Source organism: Phascolarctos cinereus, unplaced genomic scaffold (genome assembly GCF_003287225.1).
Source record: "Phascolarctos cinereus isolate Bilbo 61053 unplaced genomic scaffold, phaCin_HiC Scaffold_2;HRSCAF=192, whole genome shotgun sequence".
NCBI classification, from domain to species: domain Eukaryota; kingdom Metazoa; phylum Chordata; class Mammalia; order Diprotodontia; family Phascolarctidae; genus Phascolarctos; species Phascolarctos cinereus.
The window spans coordinates 372,695,498-372,722,113 of NW_027555625.1; the positions used below are offsets into that span (position 1 = coordinate 372,695,498).

The following is a 26,616-nucleotide window of genomic DNA, read 5'->3' on the forward strand; positions in this document are numbered from 1 at the left end:
AACCCAGATTTGGAGAGGAAGACTGCAGCTGATTAGACCAATATGGTACTTGAAAATCTTTAAAGACAAGGGCAAATTAACTTAAAAGACTAGCTCCCCATTTCTAGCTCATGTGCATATTTTCTTTCTTAATCCTTTCAAATAAGGAATAAGAACCACAAAGGAATAAGGTTCTTAGGAGCTGAGATGTCTTGGACTACTGTGCTCTTCCTAAGTAACTTCAGCAGATTGGTGGGAATTGGGTTACTTCAGCAATCAGTGTCTCAAAAGGTTTTACATTAAAAATAGATACATTTATACACAGTACCTTGATAGAGAGTTCAAGGAACTTAAAATCTTTATGGCCATTACATGTTCATCAAAACCCTCTTCTCAGAACTATAACTGAAGAGATTATGGAAACCTTATGCAAAACCAATGCATTTGTATTCAGTTGAGTTGCCATAAGAATGCCCTTGTAAACCTTGGTGTGACCTATAAATGTAAGCTACTATTATTCATAAAGGGCATCTTGAATAAAAAGCCTCCCTCCCACTTCTGCTGTACCCTGGGTAAATCATTTAGCTTCTCAGTGATCTAGGCTCTGCTCTAAGATTATAAAATGCAGAGAAGATGCCGGCCTACTTTGTGGTACAGGGAGTTTCCTCATTTAGGAGTTTCTTGTGCCAAATAAATCATAGGCCTAGTCTCTATCCTCTAATTATCATAAATACAGTGTCTTAAAAGTCTAAAGCAAAACGGCCCATTTTCTTTGATATTCTATTTGCTTAATATTTGGTGCACCTGCCTTGACAAGGGTTTTTAAGATATCAGTGAAGTTTGGTTTTTTTTTCTCAATCTTTTCACTGAATAGTGATTTTTTAAAAAAAATAATGCCTTGCCCCTTATACAAGGTGTTTTTCATCATTCCTTAGGAATGTCATAAATAAACATGGTGAGATTGACTCATTCTACATAAACCTTGCCGAGAGATCCTGGACCCTTGTTCTGGTTATTTATGGCTGAAACCCTGAAAATGAATTAGGTAAGTGAGGTGCAGCCCTTCCTGGAGGCAAAAATAGCGAAACAGATGGTATGGTGAGTCCCTTAAGCTCCTGGATACTATAACCAGACCTCCTTTCTCACTATAGCAATAGCACCATGAACTAGTACCACACTAGTCTTGGCCAGAATTTTTGCCCCTCCCAAGTTAACCTATGTACTCATTTCTTTGAGAGAAAGCAATTTACTCACTGGTGAGGGAAATAATTGACTCCTATATTTACACTGGATTACCCTTATCACTTCTCTTCTCAGCTGTACCAAAGAGGTAATATTTCAATATCTCGAAAGAACCCATAGGTAGGTAGGTAGGTAAAGATACTCCCTCCATATCCAGATTGCAGCCTCTCTACAATTTAATAGATTGTTTTGGAGAGTGGTAATAGCTGACAGGCATTATCCAGAAACCAATCTGGTGATCCTGGCATGGCATTTGACAATCCAAGTTCACCTCTTTGACAGGTGCACACACAAAATTTAAAAAAAAAAAAGCAACCAAACGACAGTATTTTCGTGCTGGGAAAGAGGAAAGGGCAAAGAAAAAAAGGGGTCAGTGTTTGCTAATTTGTAACTGACAATCGACATCAATGCTTTTCTCTCTTTTTTATTTTAGAGGCTCATTTCCAACTTCCATGGAGCCAATAATTCTCATTACCTAGTAGGGAGATAACCTCTGCATCTCCTTAAGCCTCTGACAAGAAACTGTTCCTCTTGCTCCTAACCAAAGTTGCCAGGAGGAATCCTATGTCCACAGACAACTTTCCAATGACAAAAATAATTATTTCCATTTGGAGGGAAGGGCATTGGTTCTCAAATCCCCAAAGGACACTGACACAATCCATCAATCCCCACGCATTTATTAAAGTACCTGCTATGTGCCAGACCCTGTACTAAGTGCTAGGAGGTGTGAGGAAAAAGCAAAAAACCTCAGAGAGCTTACATTCTAATGTGGAGAGACAACTTGTATATAAACAGGTACATGTAAGATATATTAAAAAATAGATGGAACTCGAAGTTAATCCTATAGGGGAAGGCACTGGTAGTTTGGGCTACTGGAAAAAGCCTGCTACAAAAGGAAGTATTCAATGGGAGTACTGAAGAAAGTCAGAGTTTCTAAGAGCCTGTGGTAAGAAAGGGAAGCATTCCAAGCCGAGGGGATAGCCAGTACAAAGATATGGAGATAGGAGGTAGAAGCCTAGAAAGACATGATAGGGGAAGCAAGCAAGGAAGGAAGGAACAAGCGAACGAACTAAAGAAAGAAGGATTTATTTTTTAATTTTATTATTTCCTGCTTACTAAGAGCTGGGGATGTAAAAATACAGTCCCTGCCCTCAAGAAGTTTACATTCTAATAGGGGTGTGGGAGAATGAAGGTAATTGGTGGCTTGGTTTTGAAGTCCAGAGAAAGACGGGGGCAGGGAGGGACTGTCTAGACAAACGCAGACCACCTGGGACCCTTCACAAAATAGGGGAAAGGAGGGCGGGTTTTGAGGAGAGATATTACCTAGTCAGTAGGCCTAATGGCGATAAGCTGTTCCAGGACGGGGAGTTCTTAGCTAGGATCTAAAGGAAGTTCGTGGATGAGTCAGCGATAGTGGGAACTAGGTCTGGAAGTTCCGAAAAAGTCCGGAACGAGGTGTGCACGGCCAGGTTATGAAGCGCTTTAGATGCAGGGGAGTGAAACTTCTGGAGAGACTGAATCTGATAAAGGGAAGGATGAAGTAAAGACTCGCTGAGTAGTGACTCAACCCCGCCCCAAGTGGCTGAAGTTTCTATTTGAAGTTGATGGTCAATTTCAGAGGGCTGGGAATAGCAAAGTCCAGGCACCATTCATTAGTAGCAAAGGGATGTATGTACACCTGTATGGACTGCAGAAGACAGATCCTGAGAGTAAATTGATTTCCTACAGCAAAACAAATGTGGAGAAAGAAGAGTCAATTAACGTAAACCTGCTCCATTCTGTGGTGGGAAGAAAGTTAGGGGTCTGCATACGTTTTCCTTTATGCCAAAATGGGAGGAGTCTGTGTCCACACCCAAATTTCCCCAGCCACAGTCCAGCGGTCAGGGAAGTCAGCTCTTTTCAGACCCGTGGGCGAATGCTTCACATTTGTTAAATGGGGTTCATAAAAATGTTTTGCGATTTGCTAAGACAAGCTACTTTAAAACAAGCTAGTACTGGTCAAAACCAGTCTCTTTTACAGCTGTGCGTTAAAACTACAAACCTGCTCCCCACTCCCTGCCGAGCCAAGAGTCCTTACTGTCAGGATTCTAGATTTCCCAGTTTCAGAATTAGATAATGTATTCAAAGCACTTTAAAAGCCTCAGCTCAATGGAAACTATTATTACGGTTGTTAATGTTATTTTTACACCAGTCTCTGGGCTAGGTGCATAGCACCAGATAGCAGATATATTTATTTCATTAAACATTTTCCAATTACATGTAAAAATTTTAACATTTAAAAAATTTTTGAATCCCAAATTTTCTCTCTCCTTCCCTTTCCTCCCTCTCTCCTTGAGAAGGCAAGCAATTTGATATCGAGTATACACGTGAAGTTATGCAAAACATTTACATATTACTTGCTGCCATTGTTAACGAAGGTAATTTTAATTTTGAACCATTCAATTCCTTGTTGGAAAGATACAGCAGAAACCAGAGAGAGGGTAAGTAGCCCAGGTAAGGTCAAGATCACTGGGGAAAGGGTCGGCCTCCGCCACACCCCTTAGAGAAATGTCAATTGCCCAGCTCTCGCCGGGCGCCCGCACACGCACGTCAGCGCCAGGAACCAGCAGAGCCCAGTGCCTGCCCCGGCTCCGCCCCTCCTCCTCTTTTCCCGCTCCCGGGATCCCAGAGCCTCGGGCGGGTTCGGGTAAACCGAGCTGGGGAGGGGGGGGGGCGCCCTGTGACGTCCACTCCTTGGCCCCGCCCCATCTCGTAACTAGGGTGATCCCGTGACTTCGACCCCGGTTTCTTTCCCCCTCCCCCTGGAGAGGGCCGGGCTGACGTCAGCGCCCGGTGGCTTCGGCGTTCGAGGCGGCAGGTGCGGCGGGAGCTCGCGTTCATTCTTCAGTCTCACGTCCAGAGTCCGGGTGAGGGGGGCACCGAGTGGCCGCGGCTCCGCCGGAGGTGAATATCCTCGGCCATCGCCCGCCCTTCTCTCTCCCCGAAGACGGGACGGGAGCCCCCGTCTTTGGGGGCCCGGGGGAAGGGGTCTGGCCCTCGGGAGGCTGGAAGACGGGGTCGGGGTCGTTAGTCCGGGAAGCCTGGGCGGAGGGACCGGGGGGCGGAGCCTGAGGATACGGCCGGAGCGGGGAGGGCGCCGGCGCGGCGGGGGGGATAAAGGGGTGCAGCCGGGCGGAGGTGTCCCGGACCCAGGGCTGAGGGAGCAGGGGGAAGAGCGCTCGTTTGGGTCGGGCTTGGGGCCGGAGTGGCCGGCAAAGGTGGGTCCGTCGTGATGGGACCAGGAGAAGGAGGAGTTGGGGGGGGCTAGTCCTAGGAAAAACTCGGGCCAGAAGCTGATAAGGAACTGAGCTTTGCAGAATGAGGAGTACCGAGTCCCGCCCAGCAGATTTCGGGGTAGCTTTGGGGTTAGGCAAATGGAAATGGGGCTTCTTACGGTATAGTTGTGTGTTTGACGAGGAAAGAGCTCTAGGGATGGGTTGTTGTTGGGTTTGGTTTTTTTTTTTTTTCCCTGAAGGGCAAGGGTACTGAGTATGAAATAAACATCCTATCAGTTTCCCAGTAACCCCAGGCGCCCCAGCTCCTTTTCGCTTCTGCTTGGAGGGCTGACAGTCGCTCTTAACCACTGACCCCAGTGTGCACTTCCTCTGCGGCTTCAGCGGCTCAGCCTGCGCTCTGAAAGGGGTCAGAGAGTATACCCAATAATGGGAAAACTGAGGGATTAGAGAGAAGCCAAGTTTAAATGCTTAGGAACTGAACCTGTTATATTGGGGGTGGCGTGAGGAGTTCGGCTTGTTGCTTGAAAAGGTTCGAGGGGAAAGGAGCCCTTTTGCAAAGTTCTTGTCGACGGAATGATAATTTTTTTTGCATTAATTCCTCAGTAGTTGATGTTTAAAGTAATGCTTTTTAACTTATTATATCTCTACCTTTCTTTGAGTTTTTGGGGAATTTCTTTGATTTGATAACTCTTTAGTGTAATAGGTGGAGTAGTTCTGCATTTTTATCTTTTAAATGACTGAAAAATAGAAGATCCTCAACTAGGGCTTGCCACACCCTATCTCTAGGGATATTAACGGGATGGAAGTGGATATCTATGCCCTGTATATCTCCCAGAAGTATCTAGATGTGATTCCATGATGACTGCCTTTTAAATATTCATAATAGGGCTGTAGAGCCAGGGTTCAACTTAGTATTTAAAATATTTGTTGTGCAGTATTCAAAGCATTATTTCAGAGTGATGATGCAACACAAAAATGAAAAATAGTGATCTCAGGGAGCTTATTCTAGAGGTGTGGATGGGGAAAGGGGAGATAGGGCTCAACTTGCTCACAAATAAGTTAAAAACAAGTTATTTGAGGAAGTATATTATGGCATGGCCTTTAAAAAAATCTAAAATCCATTCTTTATTAGTAATGGAGCATTTAACCTCTGTTTTTGAATAATTTCTTTTATAAGATTTAGCAAATAATGTCTCATAAAGCTTAGGAGATCTGTGCCCCCCCACTGTTCTGATTTTAATTAGCTTGACTTTAATAACTTGTTCTTAGCACCTTTAGAGAAAGGATTCAATAATGTTTTACCAACTGTTCTCAGAGGTATTTATTGGAAAAGAATCTGGGTCCAACAGACACAAAATTGCTGGGGTGGAAGGTGGAGGTGTCTTCAGGTGTACATATCAGAAAGGATTTCCATATTCTTTATTCAGTGCAAACTGATCAGATCCAGCAGGGAGCATTTGTGTACCACCCTCCCACCTATCCTCCCCCATCCCCCTTCTTACTGTGTAAGAGCTACTTAAAGAGCATTATTTGTGCAATATAAGTAGAGCCCAATATGTTTTTCTAACCTGAGATACTGAGAAAGCACCCCTATAAAATAGTAAGTTTGGACTAAGTGATCTTTAGAGGCATTGTGGTAGGGTAAAAAGAACTGAGACTTGGGAACCAGGAAATCATTTTGATACTCACTGGCTTTCTGACTCCGAACAAGATCATTTAACCTTTCTGAATTTGTTTTCTCATTTTCCAGTCAGTAAACATTTACTAAGTGCCTGTTATGTGCCCAGGCACTGTTATAATCACTGGGGAAACAAAGGTAAAGAAAGTTTCTGCTCTCAAGAAGTTCACACAGTCTTGATAGCATTCAGACAACTATGTGCAAATAAGTTATATACAGGACAAATTGGAAGGGGATAGGAAAGGCTTCCTCTAAAAGGTGGGATTTTAGATGAGACTTTTGAAGGAAGCCAGAAGGCAGCTATGAGGAAGGAAAGCATTTCGGGCATGGGGGACAGCCAGTTAAAATGTAGAGTCAGGAGATGGATCTAGTGTTCAAGGAACAGTAAAGAGGTCAATGTCACTGGATCAAAAAGTATGTGGGGGGAGGGGGAGTTGTAAGAAGACTGAAAAAATAGGGAAGTGGGGGTGGGGCAGATTATGAAGGGCTTTGAATGCCAAACAGGATATAATATTTGATCCTGGAGGGCATAGGGAACCATTAATGTTTGTTGAGTATGAGGGGAGGGGAATGTGTATAATGTGGTCAGGTCTGGATCTGAAGATCACTGACAGCTGAGTGGAGGGTAGACTGGATTGGGAGACCAGTGGCTATTGAAGTAATCCAGCTTTGAGGTGGTAAGGACCTGCACCCCGATGATGGCGGTGTAGGAGGAAGGAAGTGATCATGTGGAAGAGATGTGAAGGTAAAATCAACAGCGCTTGGCAACTGATCAGATATGGGGGGAAGGAGTGAGAGAGTGAGGATATGAGGATGAAACCTAGGTTTTAAGCCTAGATGACTGGAACAATCACTTGACAGTAATAGGGAAGTTAGGAAGAAGGGAGAGTTTAAGGGATTATGAGTTCAGTTTTGAACATGAGTTTAAGATGTCTACAGGACATGTAATTGAAGATGACCAATAGGCAGTTGGAGATAGTACACTGGAGGTCAGCAGAAGGCTTAGGGAAATAGTCATTCTTGATTTGAGAACTGAGAATCATCAGCATAAAGATGACAGTTGAATCTTTGGGTGCTGCTGAGATCACCAAGCTTAATGTTAATAGAGGGAGAAGAGGAGAGGGCAGAGGACAGAACCCTGTGACACACCCATCCATAGTTAGCAGGCTTGACTTAGATGAAGATCCAGCAAAGGAGGCTGAGAAGTGGGCTTAACAATACTTGAACTACTTGTATCACAGGGTTGTGAAACAGGTGCTTTGTAATATAGGCTGCTGTTTGCCAAGGTTCCTTTCCTAAAATTCTATGTCAGGAGATAGCTTGCCTGGCATATATTAAAACCTTGTAACTTATTTTTTTCTTGACAGGAAACTGTATTTTTCCAACTATTACCATTAGTTTGCTTTGTTTCTTGTGACCAAAGCTAAACACTTTAAAAGAGAACTAGAAGTCCAGTGACCTTGGGAAAGGTAATTTAATACCTTACAGTTATTCTGAGGGCAGATGCTCTTTACCCTGCTTTGCTTTGTATTGCCAGTGCTTAAGCACAGTGCCTAGCACACTTAGTAAATTTGGTAACAAGGTTGTATTTTAATGCAGGGATTTTCAACCTTTCTTGTGGTATTGATCCCTTTGGCAGTCTGTCAAATGAACCCCTTCTCAGAATAATGTTTTTTAAATGCATTAAAAATGGGATTACAAAAGAAACAAATTATTTTGAAATACTTTTAGAGTATTTTTTTGAAAAACAAGTTCAAAGACCCAGGTTAAGAACCATTAAATGATTCTCAGTTTCCTCTCCTCAAAGGAGGAAGACTAAAATGGACTGGACAGCCTTTAAGGTCTCTTTTTGCACTAACATCCTCTATCATTACGTGTCAGTGACAAGCATGTAACACATGGGAGAATCCATAAAAAGCTATGATCCCCAAAGAGCTGTTTAATGTTTGACAGTATGGACTTCAGAGAAGAAATATAAATCTCATAAAATAAAGTATCTTTTACAAAAAAGGCCACCAGAGGTGACTGTAACTGTGTTACATACTTTAAAAATTCACCGGAGAAGAAGGTTAGAGAAGTCCTTGTCAATGAGTGTTCCCCCTGGTCTGTCCAGCTAACACTTGGAGTTTTTGAAGGAGCTCCAAAGGAGAGGACTTGAGAATGAATTGGAAATTAGACACCCCAGTCACATTAAATTGGCACGTGTTCTTCATAGTTTCCAAAACGAATGGTTTATTTGATAACATCCAAATAGCCTGTCCACTAGCCAAACGTTTTCAAAAGGTAGCTTTTTTTTTTTTAAGTCTTGTGGAAAAATAAGAATTGCCTTTGGGGCAGGGGCAGTAAAGTAGGTCAACATTTTTTGGAAATTTTCTACTGGCTAATAACTGTCACCCTTCCCTTCCTTCCCTCCTAACTTTCCTATTGGCCAAAAGCTGAACACTTGGTTGAGTAGGGAAAATATTTGTGCAAGTCTGTGGCCGAAAGCTTTCTGAGCAGGAAGTGTGTTACACAAGGTCTAAAAAGACAGGAAAGAAATCTGCTTCCTTAGAGAAGCTGAACTGATCTGTCAGTCAGCATGGGGCTTAGTGTGGAAGAGGATAGAAATGGCAAAAGAGCAATGGAAGAAAGAAACAGCTTGAGTTATGTTTCTCGTCTTCAACACACTGAACATGTCACTGGTTGCACAAGATTTCCTCCCATCTATAAATACCAGAATTATGTTCACTAAACTACTACTTTTCAGAAGTGCCGGCAGGAATTACTGAAACACTTATAAGACACATTACCAAAACAAAATATTTTCAGTGTAAGATGGAGGTAGATGTTTAGATTTAAAAAAAAATTGTGAAACTGCATTATCTAAATGCAAGGCTGGTATTGCTCTTGATTACCCTAAACTAAGACCTTGAAAATATTTCAGTTCTTCATTTCCAGTCTTTATCTTTGTATTAAACGTATAAGTTGGTGCAGATGTAAGCAAGTCCAGCTTCTTCTGGATATGTTTATTATTTTATCCCTCAGTCTTTTTGTCAGGCAAAAGCATTAATTAGACTGCCCTTGGCTTTATATACTTATCAGTGTTTACCACGTACACTTCTACTTTAGACTGTGGACTATCTGGTTGAAACAAATATTTTAGGTGGTAACCAAGCAAGTATCCTTGTTCCATTCCAAAAGGAGTTACTAAATCCATTAGAGGGGGAGACTCTAAAATAGAGTAATGCTAATGCTAAGTAACATGATGAATAAAATAGTCTTTTCTTAAAATTTTTAACATTAGTAGTCAGGCAGTCATTTACCTTATTTGATGATGTGACTTTGGACAAATAAATATCTGGAGCTATCCAGACGTTGTAAGTAAGACATTATATTTTTTGATATATAACCAAGTATGGTTGTCTCAGTTCACAGATGAGGAAATTGAGTCACAAAGAGAATAAGTGAGTTCTTTAATCTACCTAGCAAACATTCATTAGAGCAACAATTAGAGTTCTGCTGGGTTTTGACTCTGAGTACCAGATCAGGGATGCTAATTATTACACATATAAAATGGGCAACAATTAGAAAGCAAGGAGATAATTAGGACTGAGCCCAAACCCTAAATGTAAACTCCTTTCTGGGTATTTATGTACTGGGGACACTGGGAAATGAGGTAAGATGCAGGTGTGTGGAACCCTCAGACACCTGTGGCTCTCTAAGGTCCTGAAGTGAAGCCCTTTGACTGAATCCAAGCTTCATGGAACAAATCTCCTTAATAAAAGGATTTGTTTTGTAAAACTTGGACTCCGTCAAAAGGCCACAGCCTAGGACCTAGAAGGCCACTTGTGACTCTGAGCCTACAGGTTTCCCACCCCTGGGGATTGCATGGAATATTATTGGGAATTAGATTCCTTTATAATTCTGAATTCCGTAAGAAATGTATCTCTTTTAAAAGTTCCTGTAAAAAGCACTGGAGTAGCTAAATAGAGACACCCAATGAAAAGCACTTTACCCACCTGCTTCTCTGGTAGAGGAAGGAGGTTTCTCTTTTTTTTCCCCTTTATTTATTTTTAGTTTTCAACATTCACTTTTATAAGATTTTGAGTTTTAAATTTTTCAATTTTTCCCCCTTCATCCCCTACCCAAGATGGTATGCAATCTGATATAAGTTATACATGTACAGTCATTTTAAACATGTTTCCACATTAGTCATGTTATGAAAAAAGAATTAGGGGGAAAAAAAGGAAAAACCACAGGAAAGAAAAAGCAAAACAAAAGAGAGAAAGTAGTATGCTTCAATCTTCATTCAGACTCCACGGTGCTTTCTCTGAATGTGGACAGCATTTTCCATCATGGGTCTTTTGGAGTTGTCTTAGATCATTGTACTGCTGGGAAGAGCGAAGTCTATCAAAGTTGGTCATCGAACCGTTGCGGTTACTGTGTGCAATGTACTTCTGGTTCTGCTCATTTAATTCAGCATAAGTTCATGTAAACCTTTCTAGGTTTTTCTGAAGTCTGCCAGCTCTTCATTTCTTATGGAACAATAGTATTCCATTACATTCATATACCACAACTTGTTCAGCCATTCCCCAATTGATGGGCATCCCCTCAATTTCCAATTCTTGGTCACCACAAAAAGAGCTGCTATGAATATTTTTGTACATGTGGGTAGGAGGGAGCTTTTTTAAGTATGTACATAACAGATATAGTTTCTCTGTGAAGACTTTAAAGAAAGGAAACTTGTGGTTCGCCCCTGGGGCCTGAAACAAGTGAGAACCAAGCATTTCAGATACGTATCTCAGGAGCTCTAGAGTAACTGGAATAGTTTGCACTTTTCTTAACACTTCTGGTTCAAAGGTTAAATTAAGGAAATGATCCAGAGAAATTGTTCTTTGAAGTGGGAGGAAGAAGTTCTCTCCTTTTAAAAATTTTTTACTCAACTGTACTTATTACCAGCTCCTTAAAAAGTGGTTAGGGAACACAAAATAATCATTAACAAAGCCCCTGAAGGACTAACCTGGAAAATACTTCCTACCTAAAAGCATAAGTGGGATGTGGAGTTAAGTGACTAAGTGTAAAAAGAATTGTAAAAAGAACATAAAGGATTCAAAGAAAGGAAGCCACAGGGTTGTTACTGAAATTTATGGCCCCATTTGTAAAATCAGAATGATTTGTAAAATTTTAGATCAGAAAGTTTTGTAAAATTTAAAGTCAGAAAGAAGAGCTAGCCAGAAACCTTATAGGGATCTAGTCCAAACCATTTTACAGATGAGGACAGTGAGGTCCTCAGAGAAGTTAAATTACTCATGGTTACCAGCATAGGAAGTAGATGAGCCAGGATTCAAATCTAGGTCCTCAGACTCTCCAAACCCATACTTTTTCCATCTCATAGCTTGTGCTTAAAGTTGAAAACCCCTGAAGACAAGGGACTGAACAAGACAAGGTTGTTTTTATTGAATTGTTTCAGTTGTGTCTGACTTTTCATGACTTCTGTTTGGGGTTTTCTTGTCAAAGATCCTAGAATGGTTTACCATTTCCTTCTCCAGCTCATTTTACAGGAAACTGAGGCAAACAGGGTTAAGTGACTTGCCCAGGGTCACACAGCTGGTAAGCGTCTGAGGTCAGGTTTGAACTCATGAAGATGAGTCTTCCTGATTGCAAGCTCTATCCACTGTGCCACCTTGCTGCCAGAGACAAGGTTAGCTTTAGATAAAATTTGTAGAAGTAGGCAAAGTTTATTCACCCGCTTCAGTCTCCTCTGTGTCACTACCTTCTGTTGAATGTATATGCAAACATCCTGTGCACTGACTTTTTAGGGTCCCACATGTTGAATGGTCTTCCTTTTCTGGCAGTTCCCATGTTTTCTTCTTCCCCTTTAGTCTTTGAAGAGATGGACCCTGTCTTGTCAAGGATAATCTCACTATTTGTTATTTCCATCCTATCCATTCCCTTGTACCCAGCAGTTATCCCCCCTTTCTCTGTAGTCTTTTCTGTTGGATTTGCTGCCCCTTAAAATGGTTAGGTCTCCCTGTCCTTAAAACTCACTTTATCCTGACATTCCCTCAATCTGTCCTCTGTCTGTTCAGTCTTTCATTGTCATACTCCTGGAAAAATCTGTCCACACTCGTTGCCTACACTGCTTTGTTCACTCCTCAGCCTCCTACACTTTGACTTTGACCGTCATTACTCAATTGAAATTGCCCTAACAATACCAGTGATTTTTGAAATTGCCGTATCCAGTAATTTTTTCCCCACCCTTTCTGACTTCTTTGCATTATTTGACACTGTTGACTATTTGTTTTTTTGGTATACTCTCTATTCTCTGGCTTTTCCCACTCTTCGTTCTCTTCTGACCTATAGGACTATTATCCTTTGCTGGTTCATCCATGTACTGCTCCTGAAATGTAAGAGTATGCCAAGACTGTGTCCTAGGTTTTCTTCTCTCTTCTTTCTACATTCTCTTGGTGACTTTTGTAAGCTCCTGTGGGGTTAAGTTGTCAGCTTTATGCAGATGTTCCATAGATCTGTATCTCTAGTTGTAGTCACTTTCCTGAGTGCTACCCGCAGTCAGTCAATGACCTTTTTTAAAAATTTATTTTTAGTTTTCAGCATTCACTTTTATAAGATTTTGAGTTCCAAATTTTTCCCCTTCCCCAAGATGGCATGCAAGCTGATATAGCCTATACTTGTACAATCATATTAAACATATTTCCACATTAATCATGTTGTAAAAGAAGAATCAAAACAAAAGGGAAAAACCACAAGAAAGAGGAAAAAAAAGAAAGAGAGAAAAAAATAGTATGCTTTGATCTCCATAGTTCTTTCTTTGGTTGTGGATGGCATTTTCCCTCATTGAGTCCCTTGGAATTATCTTAGATCACTCTGTTGCTGAGAAGAACCAAGTCTATCAAAGTTGGTTATTGCATAACGTGGCTGTTATTGTGTACAAAGTCCTCTTGGTTCTGCTCACCTCACTCAGCATCAGTTCATGTAGGCCTTCCCAGGTTTTTCTGAAATCTGCCAGCTCTTCATTTCTTATGGAACAAGAGTATTCCATAAGACTTATATGGTCTGATGCTGAGTGAAGTGAGCAGAACCAAGAGGACTTTGTACACAATAACAGCCACGTTATGCAATGACTAAGATTGTTAAACTGAACCTTTCTCAGCATTATGAGGATCTAAGACATTTCCAGAGGCCTCGGGGTAGATAATGCTGTCCACATCCAAAGAAAGAACTATGGAAGTCGAATCGCTATCACTTATTTTTACCTTCTGTTGAGTTTTGTTTCATCTTTCTGATGGTTCCTCATATTGGTTTTAATTTTTACTTACAACTTCACTAATGTGAAAATATATTTAATGGGTATGTAAATGTAAAGCTTATATCAGATTGTGTGCCATCTTGGGGAGGGTGGGGGGGAGGAAAAGGGAGAAAAATTTTCAACTCGAAAGCATGTGGAAAAAAAATAAAATTTAAATTTAAAACTCAAAAAAAACCCAATAGTATTCCATTACATTCATATACCACAACTTGTTCAGTCATTCCCCGGCTGATGGGCATCCTCTCAATTTCCAGTTCTTTGCCACCACATATAGAGCTGCTATGAATATTTTTGTACATGTGGGTCCTTTTCCCTTTTCTATGATCTCTTTGAAATACAGACCTAGCAGTGGTATTGGTGCATCAAAGGACATGCACAGTTTTATAGCCCTTTGGGCATAGTTCCAAATTGCTCTTCAGAATGGTCAGTAAGCTTTATTAAGACCTACTGTGTGCTAAGCACTGTGTTGCACCCTAAGTTCCCATATCACTAACTATCTGTTGTACATTTTAGGTCTCTCAAACCCAGTAAATAGAGTGTGTTATCTTTCTCACCTCAACCAATCCCTCTTCCTAACTTTCTTATTTCTCTTTAGGGCACCCTCATCCTTCTAGTCAGCCAGGTTTGCAACTTCAGAGTCAGCCTCAACCCCAGTTTCCCTTTCGTCATATACCAAAAGTCTTGTTTGTTCTACCTCTATAACATCTCTCTAGAATAGCTCTGTTTCTCTCCACTCGTTAATTAATTAATTTATTCAATGAGCAGTTATTTTGAGCACCTGCTATGTACCCAGGTACTGTGCTAAGTTCTGGGGATACAAAAAGAGGCAAAAGACAGTCCCTGTCCTCAAGGAGCCTACAATAACATGAGGAAACATGCAAACAAATACAGGAAGCAAACTATGTACAGGATAAACAGTAAATAATTAACAGAGCGAAGGCATTGAAATTAAGAGTGGTTAGGGAAGGCTTCCTGTAGAAGGTGGGACTTTGGTTGGGGCTTAAAGGAAGCCTGGGAGGTCGTTAGTTGGAGCAGAGGAGGAAGAGGGTTTCAGTTATGGAAGACAGAAAATCCTCAGAGAGACGGGGTGTCTTGTTCATGGAGCAGCCAAGAGGTCAGTTTCACTGGATCAAAGAGTACATGTCAGGGAGTAAGGTGTAGAAAGACTAGAGAGTTAGGAAGGGGCTAGGTTATGAAGGGCTGTAAATTCCAAACAGCATTTTGTGTTCACCCCCAGAGGCAATAGGGAGCTACTGGTATTGAGTAGAGGGATGACATGAACCAACCTGCAATTTCAGGAAAATCACTTTCTTGGTTGAATTAACGGTGGATTAGAGTGAGGGGAGACTTGAGGCAGGCAGACCCACCAGCAGCCTCTTGTAATAGTCCAGGCATGAGGTGGTGAGGGCCTGCACCAGAGTGGTTGCTGTGTCAAGGGAGAGAAAGGGGTGTATCTGTGAGATGTTGCTAAGGTTAAATTGACAGGCCTTGGCAACAGCTGGGATGGGGGGGGCGGAGGTTTGAGAGACTGTGAGGAGTCCGTGTGACTCCTAGATTGCAAGCTGGAGGGACTAGGATGGTGTTGGCGTCTACATTAATAGGAAAGGTAGGAGGGATGGAAGGTTTAGGGGCAAAGATAATTAGTTCTGTTTTGGACTTAATTGAGTTTAAGATGGCTGCTGTAATCCAGTGTGAGATGTCTGAAAGACGTCTTTCATGGAGATGTAACATAGGGGGTCAGCAGAGAGATTGGGGCAGGATAGGTAGATTTGAGAATCATCAGCATAAAGATGGTAATTGAGTCCTTGGGAGCTGATGAGATCATCACTTAGAGTAGTATAGAGAGAGAAGAGAAAAGTATGACAGCAGAACCCTGAGGGATACTTGGAGGGTGTGATCTAGAGGAGGATCCAGAGAAAGAGTGGTCAGATAGGTAAGAGAAAAACCAGGAAAGAGTGGTGGCTGAAAACCTATGGAGAGGAGAGAGGAATCAGTAGAGAGATCAAAGAGAATGAAGATTAAGAAAAGGCCATTGGATTTGCCCACTAAGAGATCATTAGTAACTTTGAAGAAAGCAGTTTAGTGGGATTATAAAGTCAAGAGCTGGATTGTAAAGGCTTCAGATGAGAGAAAGTGGAGTCACCTATCCTAGACAGCCTTTCTTTCTTTCTTTCTTTCTTTCTTTCTTTCTTTCTTTCTTTCTTCTTATTTTTTTGTTTGTTTTTTTTGTTTGTTTTTGGCGAAGCAATTGGGGTTAAGTAACTTGCCCAGGGTCACACAGCTAGTAAGTATCAAGTGTCTGGTCTGAGACTGGATTTGAACTCAGGTCCTCCTGATTCCAGATAGGCTGGTGCTCTATCCACTGCACCACCTAGCTGTACCTGTAGACAGTCTTTTAAGAGGAATTAGCTGCAGAAGGCAGAAGAGATAAAGGCCACTAGTTTAGTGGGGATGGAAGCATTATTATGTGAGGGTTTCTTCAGGATTGAGGAGACATGGGCATGTTTGTAGACAGCAGAAAATGAGCCAGTGGAGAGAGATTGAACATAAATGAAAGAGTGGGGTTGATGAAGAAGGGCAGTCTGCCTGGAGGGGGCGGAATGAAATTGAACAGTAGAGGGATCAGCTTTGGTAACCACTTCATCTTGTGAAATAAGTGAAGGTGGAGAAAGTGGCAGAAGGCATCTGAGTGTTAGGTGATGAGGAAGAAGGGAGAAGATGTAGTTCTTGACGGCCTCAATTTTTTTTCTGTGAAATATGAGGCAAAATTCTCAGCCTGAAGAGTAAGGTCAGGGGAAGCTATGGGAGGTTTGAGGAGGGATAAAAAGGTTTGGAAGAGCTGCTGTAGAGAGTGGGATAGTGAGTTTATAAGGGAAGTATAGTAGGATTGCCTAGCAATAGTGAAGGCCCCGTTGGGGTTATATAACATAAATTTGTAGTGCACCCAGTCAGTCAGAATGGCCGTGTGATTTTCTCCACCTCCATTTAGCAGCACTTGTGTGTGGACATGAAAGTGATGAATGGTAAGAGTGATCCAAGGCTTTGGGGTGGACGGAAGCTGCCTGGCCTGGCCTCAAGCAGACTTACCTAAGTAACACATAGACTTACCTCAGGGAACACATAGCTAGGCCCTTAATGCCTCAACGAAATTGGTCTCCTTGCCTCAGCTCTCTCCTTTTACATACATCCTCCATATGGCTGCCAAAGTCTAGGTTAAGTGACTTGTCACGCAGCTAGTAAGTGTCAAGTGTCTGAGGCCTGATTTGAACTCAGGTCCTCTTGACTCCAAGGCTGGAGCTCTATCCACTGTGCCACCTAGCTGCCCCAAAGTGATGTTATTTTTTTTTGTTTGTTTTTTGTTTTTTTAATGTGAAGCAATTGGAGTTAAGTGACTTGCCCAGAGTCACACAGCTAGTGAGTATTATGTGTCTGAGGCCAGATTTGAACTTGGGTCCTCCTGACTTCAGGGCCAGTGGTCTATCTACTGTGCCACCAAGCTGCCCCCAAAGTGATATTCTTAAAGGATATCTTTGACCACACCCCTGCTCCAGAAACTCCAGAGGTTCCCTATTACCTGACTCTTTACCTTTTCAGCTTTTTAATCTATTGTTCCTCTTCACAAACTATGATCTAGTCATACCTTCGTACTTGACGTTTCTAACCCATGACAATCTATCTTTCATCTCTGTACCTTTTGCACAAGCTGTCTCCCAGGTCTGGAATATACCCTCATCACCTCCTCTTCTTAGGAATTCCTAATTTCCTTCAAAGCTCAGATGCTGCCTGGCCTACCTTTCCATATCCTCTTACCTGATAGTGTTACCCCTGAAATTACCTTGTTATTTGTTTTGTGTATGCTTTTATTTGTATAGGTTGTCTCTGATAAAATGTAAACTCCTTGAGAGCAGGAATGGTCTCATTTTTTATCTTTACATTCCCTGTGCCTCCATAATGCCTGGCAAATAATAGGGGCTTGATCATTCCTTTTCCTGTCAAAACTCACCTGAATTGGTTCTTCTCCTAAAAGGCCCTACTCTCTGATAAATAAATTCAAGCTGGTATTAATAGTTAATGGTAGCTTAATTAGTGACCCCTCTCTGAGGCATTTGTAGTTCAAAAGAAAGCTCCTGCTTTGCAGAAACTGGAAGCAGCTGAAATGTCCAACATTTGGCTTATTTAGGTTAACTACATTATGATACATTAATGTAACTATAATAGAATAGTGTGGTGCTTTTAAGACCAATAAGTAAAAGAAATTTAAATAAATCTTTAAATTAAACAATAAATAAATAGACCTTTGTGGAGGGAAAAACATAAAAATAGAGTTCATGTTGATTACAGCTGTATCAAAGGAAAAGTGAATGAGAATGAATGAGCCAAGAATTCTGATAGGTACTTGGAGTGATTGAGAAGTCACTTTTATTCACTGAAATTAGTTTTAAGTGTAACTAAGCAAATTTAGTTGATTGTAGTGGTATTCTATATTAAGTTCTTATTAAAACTTTTTTTTTTTAAAGAGAGCTGAACATTTTGGTGAGGCTTTCAGAAACAGGCAGGTCAGTAGGGTAGATAATTGGGGGAGACAGGGAAGGCCTTTGGCAGCCTTCCTGCAATCATGTGATCTCAAGGCCAGCCAAGATTATGTGGTTCCTAGAGGTGCCTTGTATATAAACAATGGTAGTATTTAAAAAGGGATAGTGTGGCATGGTGGAAAAAATCAAGTATTAGAGTCAGAAGACCTGGGTTTATGTTGTTTGTCCTTCGTTCTCTTTGGGGGGGGCATTTGGGGGTAAGTGACTTGCCCAGGGTCACACAACTAGTAAGTGTCAAGTGTTTGGTCTGAGGCTGGATTTGAACTCAGGTCCTCCTGACTTCAGGACCAGTCCTCTATCCGCTGCATCACTTAGCTGCCCCTTGTCCTTCGTTCTTGAAGAGGATTATGACATTAGGGAGATGATGCCATGACTTGCAAGTGAATTGGATTTAAGTGAGGGAAGGCTGTGCAAAATCACCAGCCTCACTTTCTTCTCTAGAGCCATCTGGATCCAGTGGTGAGATATAGATCAGGACGACTAGAGGTAGCCCTGGATGTTGTGGGAGACCTTGGCCTTTTTAAGCTGAAGTCTAACAGGTCTCAGTTTGACTTTCTAGCTGAATGACCTTAGGCAAGTCACTTAACCTCTTTCTTAGTCTTAGTTCCCTCATCTGTAAAGTGGAGAGAAGAAAACTTGTTTCACTAGGCTGTTTGGAGGGAAGTGCTTGATAAATCTTAAAGCCCTTTATTAAGGTGATCTGTTATTATTTATGAAAAGAAGTTCATTTGAAACCAGCACTGTTTTGTTGTGGCTTTTCATAAAAGAAGGCACTGTTATTCTGAAATATACTTTATTAAATTCTTGAGACTGTTCAGCTCCATTGACAGAGTGTTACTATTCTCTCTATCCATGTATGAAAAATTTAGAGTTGTTTTTTCTAGGCCTTGTGGGGGATAAAGAACAGTAATCTTTTAGTCATCAATATCCCAAACCACTTTAAACTCCTGTCTCCTGCATACACAGAACTAGCTCTTTGGCAGTGTTTCTAATTACAGACATCTGAAGCGTTGTCATGCTAACATTTGTCCTTAGTAACCTTTTAGCTCTAAAAGGCCTCAGCTTTTAGAATGCATTGGCTGAAAAGAGAAGGAAAGAGAAGTTTGTAGAAGGAATGTGGAGATGGAGAGTTGACTGCTTTCAGCTATGATTTCATTAGCCTTTAAATGAGCTGACCTGACAATGCAGGCTGTACTTTGAATGCTTGTTGCTCCCTTAAAGAGTTGGTAGAGGGCTCTTTAATGTGGATGCAGTCAGTTTCTTTGCAGTGGTAAATAGGAGCGCCCTAGTTCACTTGTTTGTGCATTGAGCTGTGGGGACCCTTCCCGAAGTCATAAAGATTTCTCCTTTCACATAAACCCTAATATGAGGCTATGAAAGAGAAGTGAGTACCCAGCAGCCTTTGAAGGGCAGCCCCTGTTGGGAAGCTGTGCCCTGAAAAGTGGCTGTGTCAGGTTTGTACTGGGAGAGATTGCTATCTCTCTTTCTAGTCTATCTTATTAACTTAGCAGGGAATACTGGAGGGGATGGGGAAAGCTTTTTTCTTCTCTCTCCCCAGCCCCTAACCTCTACCTTCCTTTCATTGACTTTCTTCTCTTTCCTTTTCCTTCTGTTCACTGCTATCCCCCTTTTTTACCCGTTAACACTGCTTTTCTGTCAGTTCTTCCTTTGAGGAATAAATAGTTGAAGTATAATAGTTATAGTATCCATCTTTGTGTCCTTGTAGTTCAACTTTTTTGTGAAGAGAGGTACTTTTGATTTCCCCCAAGTGTTCAAGATATTGAGGCAGGGATGGCAGTGATGGGGGTAGAGGGAGGGTTGGATGGTGGTGACTGACTGTAAAGTCACTGATTTTCTTGGAACGGTAGCCTTCAAAGTGACACTGATCTCTCCTGGTTCTGCCCTTGTTTATCTGACCCCTCCTTCTCAGTCTCCTTTGCTGGATCTTCATCGAAGTCACACCTGTTAACCTTACTAACCATGGATATGCCTCCCCTCCCCCAGGACTGTCCTGAGAGCTCCTTTTCTTCTCCCTCTACACTGTTTCACTTGGATGATTCCGATGCTTCTCAAATCTGTCTTTCCACCCTAGCCTCTCTGCTCACCTCTAGCCTCACGTGTACAGCTCCCTATTGGTTATCTCGATGCAGTGTCCTTTAGACATGTTAAAACTCATGAACTTCCTGTTCAAAACTGAACTCATAATCTTTCCCCAAACCCTCCCCTCTTCCTGACTTCCCTATTACTGTTGGGTATACCACCATCCTTCCAGTCATCCAGGCTTGAAACCTAGGTTTCATCCTCAAATCCTTTTTTTTTTTGTTGTTGTTGTTGTTATTTTAGGCAATGGGGTTAAGTGACTTGCCCAGGGTCACACAGCCAGTAAGTGTTATGTGTCTGAGGCCAGATTTGAACTCAGGTCCTCCTGAATCCAGGGCCAGTGCTCTATCCACTGTGCCAGCTAGCTGCCCCTCATCCTCAAATCCTTACTCTTATGTCTCATATCCAATCAGTTGCGAAGTCCTGTTGATTTTACCTGCATAACATCTCTCCCATATGCCCCCTTCCTTCTTCTGACATGGCCACCCTTCTGGTGCAGGCCTTCATCACCTCAAACCCGAGCTACTACAATAGCCTTCTGGCTGGTCTTCCTGCCTGATGTTTCTCCCCAATCTAGTTCATCCTCCACTCAACTGTTAAAGTGATCTTTAGATGCAGGTCTGACTGAGTAACAGACACTATCCTCCCCGTCACTAATGCTAAGTAAACACCACAGGCCCCCAATATCTCTAGGGTCAAATATAAAATCCTGTTTGGCATTCAAAGCCCTTCATAACCTGCCCCACCTCCACTCCCCCACCTTGTCAGTCTTACACCTTACAGTCCTCCCCCAGCTACTCTTTGTCCCGGTAACATTGGGCTCCTTGCCCTTTGAGCTCTCCACTCCTGACTGTGGTCATTTTCACAGGCTGTCTCCAGTGCCTGAAAAGCTCTCCTTCCTCATTTCTACCTCTTGGCCTCCCTTTCAACTTTCCAGTTTCATTTAAGATCTTACCTTCTAGCAAAAGCCTTTCCCTGTTCCTTTTCATTCCAGTGCCTTCCCTCTGTGGGTTATTTCCATTTTATCCTGTATATTGCTTGTTTATATAGAATTGTTTGCATGTTATCAAGATTCTGAGCTCCTTGAGAGAGGAGACTTTTACCTTTCTTTGTATTCCTTGTGTTATTATTAGCACAGTGCCTAGCTTAGTAGGCTCTTAATAAATATTGACTGAGACCTCTCTGGCCCCAAGGGCTTCATGATCAACCAATGGGAGGGTGAGAGTATGGGTCACATTCCCTACCATAGCCAGTCTTGGGGCTTGTCTCCACCACCACCCCTTTCACCTATTATTTACCAACCTATCTACTCCCCTTAACAGTGGTCTTGTGAATTCCCAACCTCTCCTCCTCTTTGACCTATGTAGGCCCTTCATTGCTGTTACTACGGAGGTTCCATGCCAGAGCACATTATGGCTGCCTGCCTGCCATAGACAGAAAACACTTCTTTTATTGTGCCATCTTCCAACTATCTAGTTTTAACCTTGGTGTCATCCTCAATTCCTCACTATCACTTATACTAAATAACAATAATCATAATGATGGCTAGAGTATATATATATATATATATATATATATATATTTATTTATTTATTTATATTTATATTTACAAATATCTCATTTCACCTTCACAATAACCTGGTGAGGTAGAAGCTATTATTATCCCCATTCTTTCTGTTCCATGCTGCTGATTATCTGCCAGGATGCTCTTCTGGCTCCAATCACATTCTTACATGCAACTGACAGTAGGTTTCTTTCTTCACCTGTCAACACCACATCCATTCCTGCCACCATCTCGCTGTATCACTCGGCCTGCTCGGCCACTTTCTCCTGGTACACCAGATCCTCCCGATCTTCCATAGAGGTGGTGGCGGCTTTTGCAGGGTCTGCTCCACGGATGGCAGCGGATGGCAGCTCCAACTCTCCTGTGAGCCTCTCCTTCAGCGTCCGTGCAGCAAAGATCTATCCCCATTTTACATATCCAATTAGTTGCCAAATATTGTTTCTGCCTCCACAGTGTCTCTCATATACTTATAATAGCTACATTTCAAGCCTATTTCAGGCCTTCTTCATTTATTGCCTGGACTATTGCAGGAGCTACCAAATTGTTCTCTGTGTTTCAAGTTTCTCCCAGTCTCCAGTCCAGCTTCCACACAGCTGCCAAAGTGAGTGTCCTAAAGGTCGGGTTGATCCATGTCATTCCCCTGCTCAAAAAAACTCCAGTGGCTCCCTATTGGTGTTAGGATCAAAGAGTATTTAATTTATAATTTGCTCTTTTCAAAATTTCTCTTTTTGTGTAAGCTTTATAACAAATTAGTAGAGTAGGACATGTACACATAATTTATAAATGTGTGTATGTGTGTGTTTATATACATACATATATGGTGCATATTCAAAAAATTTTTTTTCACTGATAGGGATTCACAATCAGAAAATTTGAGGACCACTGCTTTAGAGCATGTGAAGGAATACTAACTCTGGCAAGCTATATATAGAGGGGGTGTTGGGGCCATAAAAACTGGTTTGGAAGTGTAACAGATAAGGTTTTGAGACGTTGGGTACTCTCGCTCTAAATGCTGAAGAAAGCAGTTGGGGGAGACCCTTAGCTCTGGAGGACCATTTCCACAATTCCTTTAATGAATCAGTGCTCTGCAAATGGATCTTAGTGACTTTAGTGCAGGGTTTAAAGGAGCTTTTGTCAGCTACCCAACTAACTAGCACCAGGCTAGTCATGTTCACTGGCATGCCAGTGTGGGCAGCTTTTTACCAGCACGTAACCTGGTTTTTCTACTCGGTAAAGGAGGCATTGATTTTCTCTTTCCAGTAGTCACATGATAGGCCCATAGAAAGTGGAAAGCATTGAATTTTTTTTTGTTATGTTTTAGGTTATGTTTAGTATGTTTTCTAACCAAACATATTAGGTGAAGGCAAGCTTTGTCAAAAATATCTGTCAAGCATAGCCCCTCTGAACCACGGAAAGGGTTCTTTAGACTCTATTTTTAAAAAATCGCCTTAGCCTAAGAAGACACCTGTGCACACTGTGTTGGGGTGAAATGTCCTTTTGTTCTTCGGTTGATGTTGGAGGCCACTTTGGTTCGCAGCCAAAACAGTTTGAAAGAATTTTACATACTTCATGTAGCAAAACACTTGCATATTCCATTTTAATGTGTAAAACTCTGATCAGTAAAGAGCTGTAATGATAGAAACAAACATACAGCAACCCAGTTATTCTGTGATGTCCCCCATCCCTGCTTTTTTCTTTCTCCTTATTTCTGCCTCCTGGCTTCCTGTGAGTCTCAGCTGAAACCTCACCTTTTACCCGAAACCTTTCCTGTCCTCCTTAATGCTCGGGCTCTCCCTCTGAGGTTGTCTCCCGTTGTCCTTTCTTTAGCTTGTTTGTACCTGGTTGTTGCGTGTCGTCTCTACCATTGGCCTGGGAGACCTTGAGAACAGAGACAGTTTTTTATGTTCCTATTGCTTAGCGCAGTGACTGAGGGAAGGCACTCAATAAATGCTTGGTGACTTGACTTCGCCTACTCTGGTTTTGGGGTGAAGTTCAGTGATTCCCTTTATTTTTACTCTCTGCCTAGAGGGTTCCTACTGTTTGGTTTTTATCAGCCACGATGACTTTGAATACATAGGGTAAAATCTTGATCCCCCTAAACTGAAGCAAATGTTTTGGACTGGAATAGCAAAAGATCATATAATCATAGAGTTGGAAGGACCCTCAGAGGTAATAACGATCACTAGATTTATATAGTGCTTTAAGGTTCACAAAGTACTTTACAAATATCTCATTATATCTTCACAACCATAGGAAATAGGTGCTGTTTTACAGATGAGAACACAGCCAGAGGTTAAGTGACGTGTCCAGGGTCATACAACTAATAAATGTCTGAGGCTGGATTTGAATTTAAATCTTCCTGACTCTTTGAGTCTAGTATTTTACCCACTGTGCTACCTACTCTACCAACTAATTCAGTACTTACCCAGAGGGAATAGAACTTGACCTGGGTCTTAAAGGACAGGTTGGACTTGGCTAGGTGGCAGGGTGTTGCATCACACCTCCCCTTCTATAACAACCTTTTACATTGCTGTTCCTTTTAGCATTACTCTTAAATGACTTGTCTATGCCAAGCTTCCATTCTTAGCAATGCTCTGCATTCTGGCTTCCAGGGATTCTACCAAAACTATGCATTTGGAAGTCACTGATTGCATACTTCTTCCTTCTAATAGCCTTATTCTTTTTTTTTTTAATTAAAAACAATTTATTCTGACTTTGACAAGCACTGACAAACTTGAGTATCTCTCAGTATACAGTGAAGGGCAGGTGGGTGGCAAAGTGGATAGAGTGCTAGCCCTAGAATCAGGAAGACTCATCTTTCTAAGTTCAAATCAGGCCTCAGACACTTACTAACTGTGTGACCCTAGGCAAGTCCCTTAACCCTGTTTGCCTCAGTTTCCTCACCTGTAAAATGATCTAGAGAAGGAAATGGCAAACCACTCCAGTATCTTTGCCAAGAAAAAAGCAAGGGACAGCTAGGTGGCACAGCTGATAGAATACTGGCCTTGGGGTTAGCAGGACCTGAGTTCAAATGCGGCCTCAGACACTTGATGCTTACTAGCTGCATGATGCTGGGCAAGTCACTTAACCCCAATCGCCTCACAAAAAAACAAAAACGAAAAAGAAAAAAGAAAATCTCAAATGGGGTCACAAAGACTGAGACATAACTGAAAAACCATATGCAATAAACGGGGAAAAAGAGCATTTCTTGTATGCGAAATGGTCTCATATCAGTTTGTTTTTTAGGTACACTGAATTCAGCAACAGTAGTTCTAAATGCTTCTATATCATCTGTTCTCTTCTGTGTGTTTTTTAAAATGGCCTTAACACTCCTTTATTTTTCTTGTATCACTGTAACTAGCTTTCTGCTACTTCTGACTCACCTTCCCCAAATTTAAAAAAAAAAATTTCTTGTGATCCTTTAGTCATACTAATCCACAGTCATGCAAAACAGGTCCGCATGTTGACCGTGTCTGAAAAGCGTGTCTTCTGCTGCACTGCTCCTCAATGTGTGCTTGGTGTTAGTGCTCTGGAGTCATGGTTAATCATTACATCGGTCAGAGTTCTCAAGTCTTTCAAAGTTGTTGTTCTTTATGATGTTGTAACTGTATTCCCTGGTTCTTGTTTCTCACAGGTCTTGCCAGGTGTCTTTGGCTTTACCCCTGGCATCATTTCTTATACCATGCTAGTATGCCATTAACATCCACATACCAATAGCAGTTCTCCAATTGATAGGCATTTCCCTTTATTTCCACTTTTTTGCTACAATAAAAAAGTACTGCTATGAATATTTTTGTAATATGGGTACTTTTCCACTGTTTGGGGGGGGAGGAGGTAATGCCTAGTAACAATATTGCTAGGTTAAAGGGTTAAAGATCACAGATAGTGACCTTTGGGGTATAGTTACAAATTGCCCTCCAGTATGCCAGTAGCTTATTTTAAATGGTTACTCTTGTCCTTTACCATAGTTGACTGTACCTTCTTTAAGATCTCTGATTTTGGTGTCCATATCCAGAGAAAGAGTTGGTAGAATCTGAATGCAGATTGAAGCATACTATTTTCACTTTATTTTTTTGTGGTTCTTTTCTTTTGCCCTGTTTTTTCCACCACATGACTAATATGGAAATATGTTTTACATATATAACCCATATCAAAAATTGCATACCATCTTAGGGAAAGGGTGGGGAAGGGGGGAGGGAAAAATTTGGAATTCAAATTTTTTTTAAATCAATGCAAAAATTGTCTTTACGTGTAATTGGAAAAAATAAAATACTATTTAATTTTTTTTTTCATTTCTTGTCATGAAAGGGAGGGAATAATTCTGTTCTTAGTCTCACAGTTCAATGGAGCAGAAGTTGTTATCTTTTTTATGTGAATTCTGGCCTTTTTGCCAAGTAAAATGAGACCCCCAAAATCTTTTGGCGTGATAGAGAAAGCTATCCAACAAGAAGGTCTTTATTCAGATACTTTTAAAAGAGCTTGTATTTGAAGTGGGGTAGATTTTCTGTAATTCTGCTCACCTCCTCCACTGCTCTCCTCTCCCCCTAGCCATTTTTCTAGAGGCACAGACTTCATAGGATGTGTCTCCTTTGAGTTAACGACATCAAATCCCACTAGGTTTCAAGATATGTTTAATAAATTGCATCTTTCATAATGTTAAGGGTCAAGATTTTTGCCTTTTTTACCCCTGTTGAAATCTCTGGATATTTTTAGCTTCCCAGACTGAGCTTTGCCAAATTTAAATCCTAGGGAAAAGCCCGATTAGGGTAAATTCCCTATTCTTTTCTTAATTCCTTAATTTTTTCCTCCCCAACCTTCTCTGCTGTCGTCTATGTTGTACTCTTGCACCTCATCCGATCTTTGCCAAGTTTGGTAGATTC

At 41.5% G+C, this 26,616-nt stretch overlaps 1 protein-coding gene across 5 annotated transcripts in view; it reads left to right on the plus strand.

The window, feature by feature from the left end:
• Window positions 1-26,616, plus strand: part of CYSTM1 (cysteine rich transmembrane module containing 1) — a 169,996-nt gene that overhangs the window by 59,538 nt on the left and 83,842 nt on the right. Inside the window, exon 1 of one of the 5 annotated variants that reach the window (XM_078150474.1) lies at window positions 3,871-4,078. The exons of 1 other annotated variant lie outside the window; for it this stretch is intronic. The gene's annotated coding sequence lies outside the window, so the exon portion shown is untranslated. Of the gene's footprint in view, window positions 1-3,870; window positions 4,165-4,383; window positions 4,479-26,616 lie in introns of those variants that run through there. 3 more of the 5 variants (XM_078150472.1, XM_078150471.1, XM_078150473.1) reach the window with 3 other exon arrangements.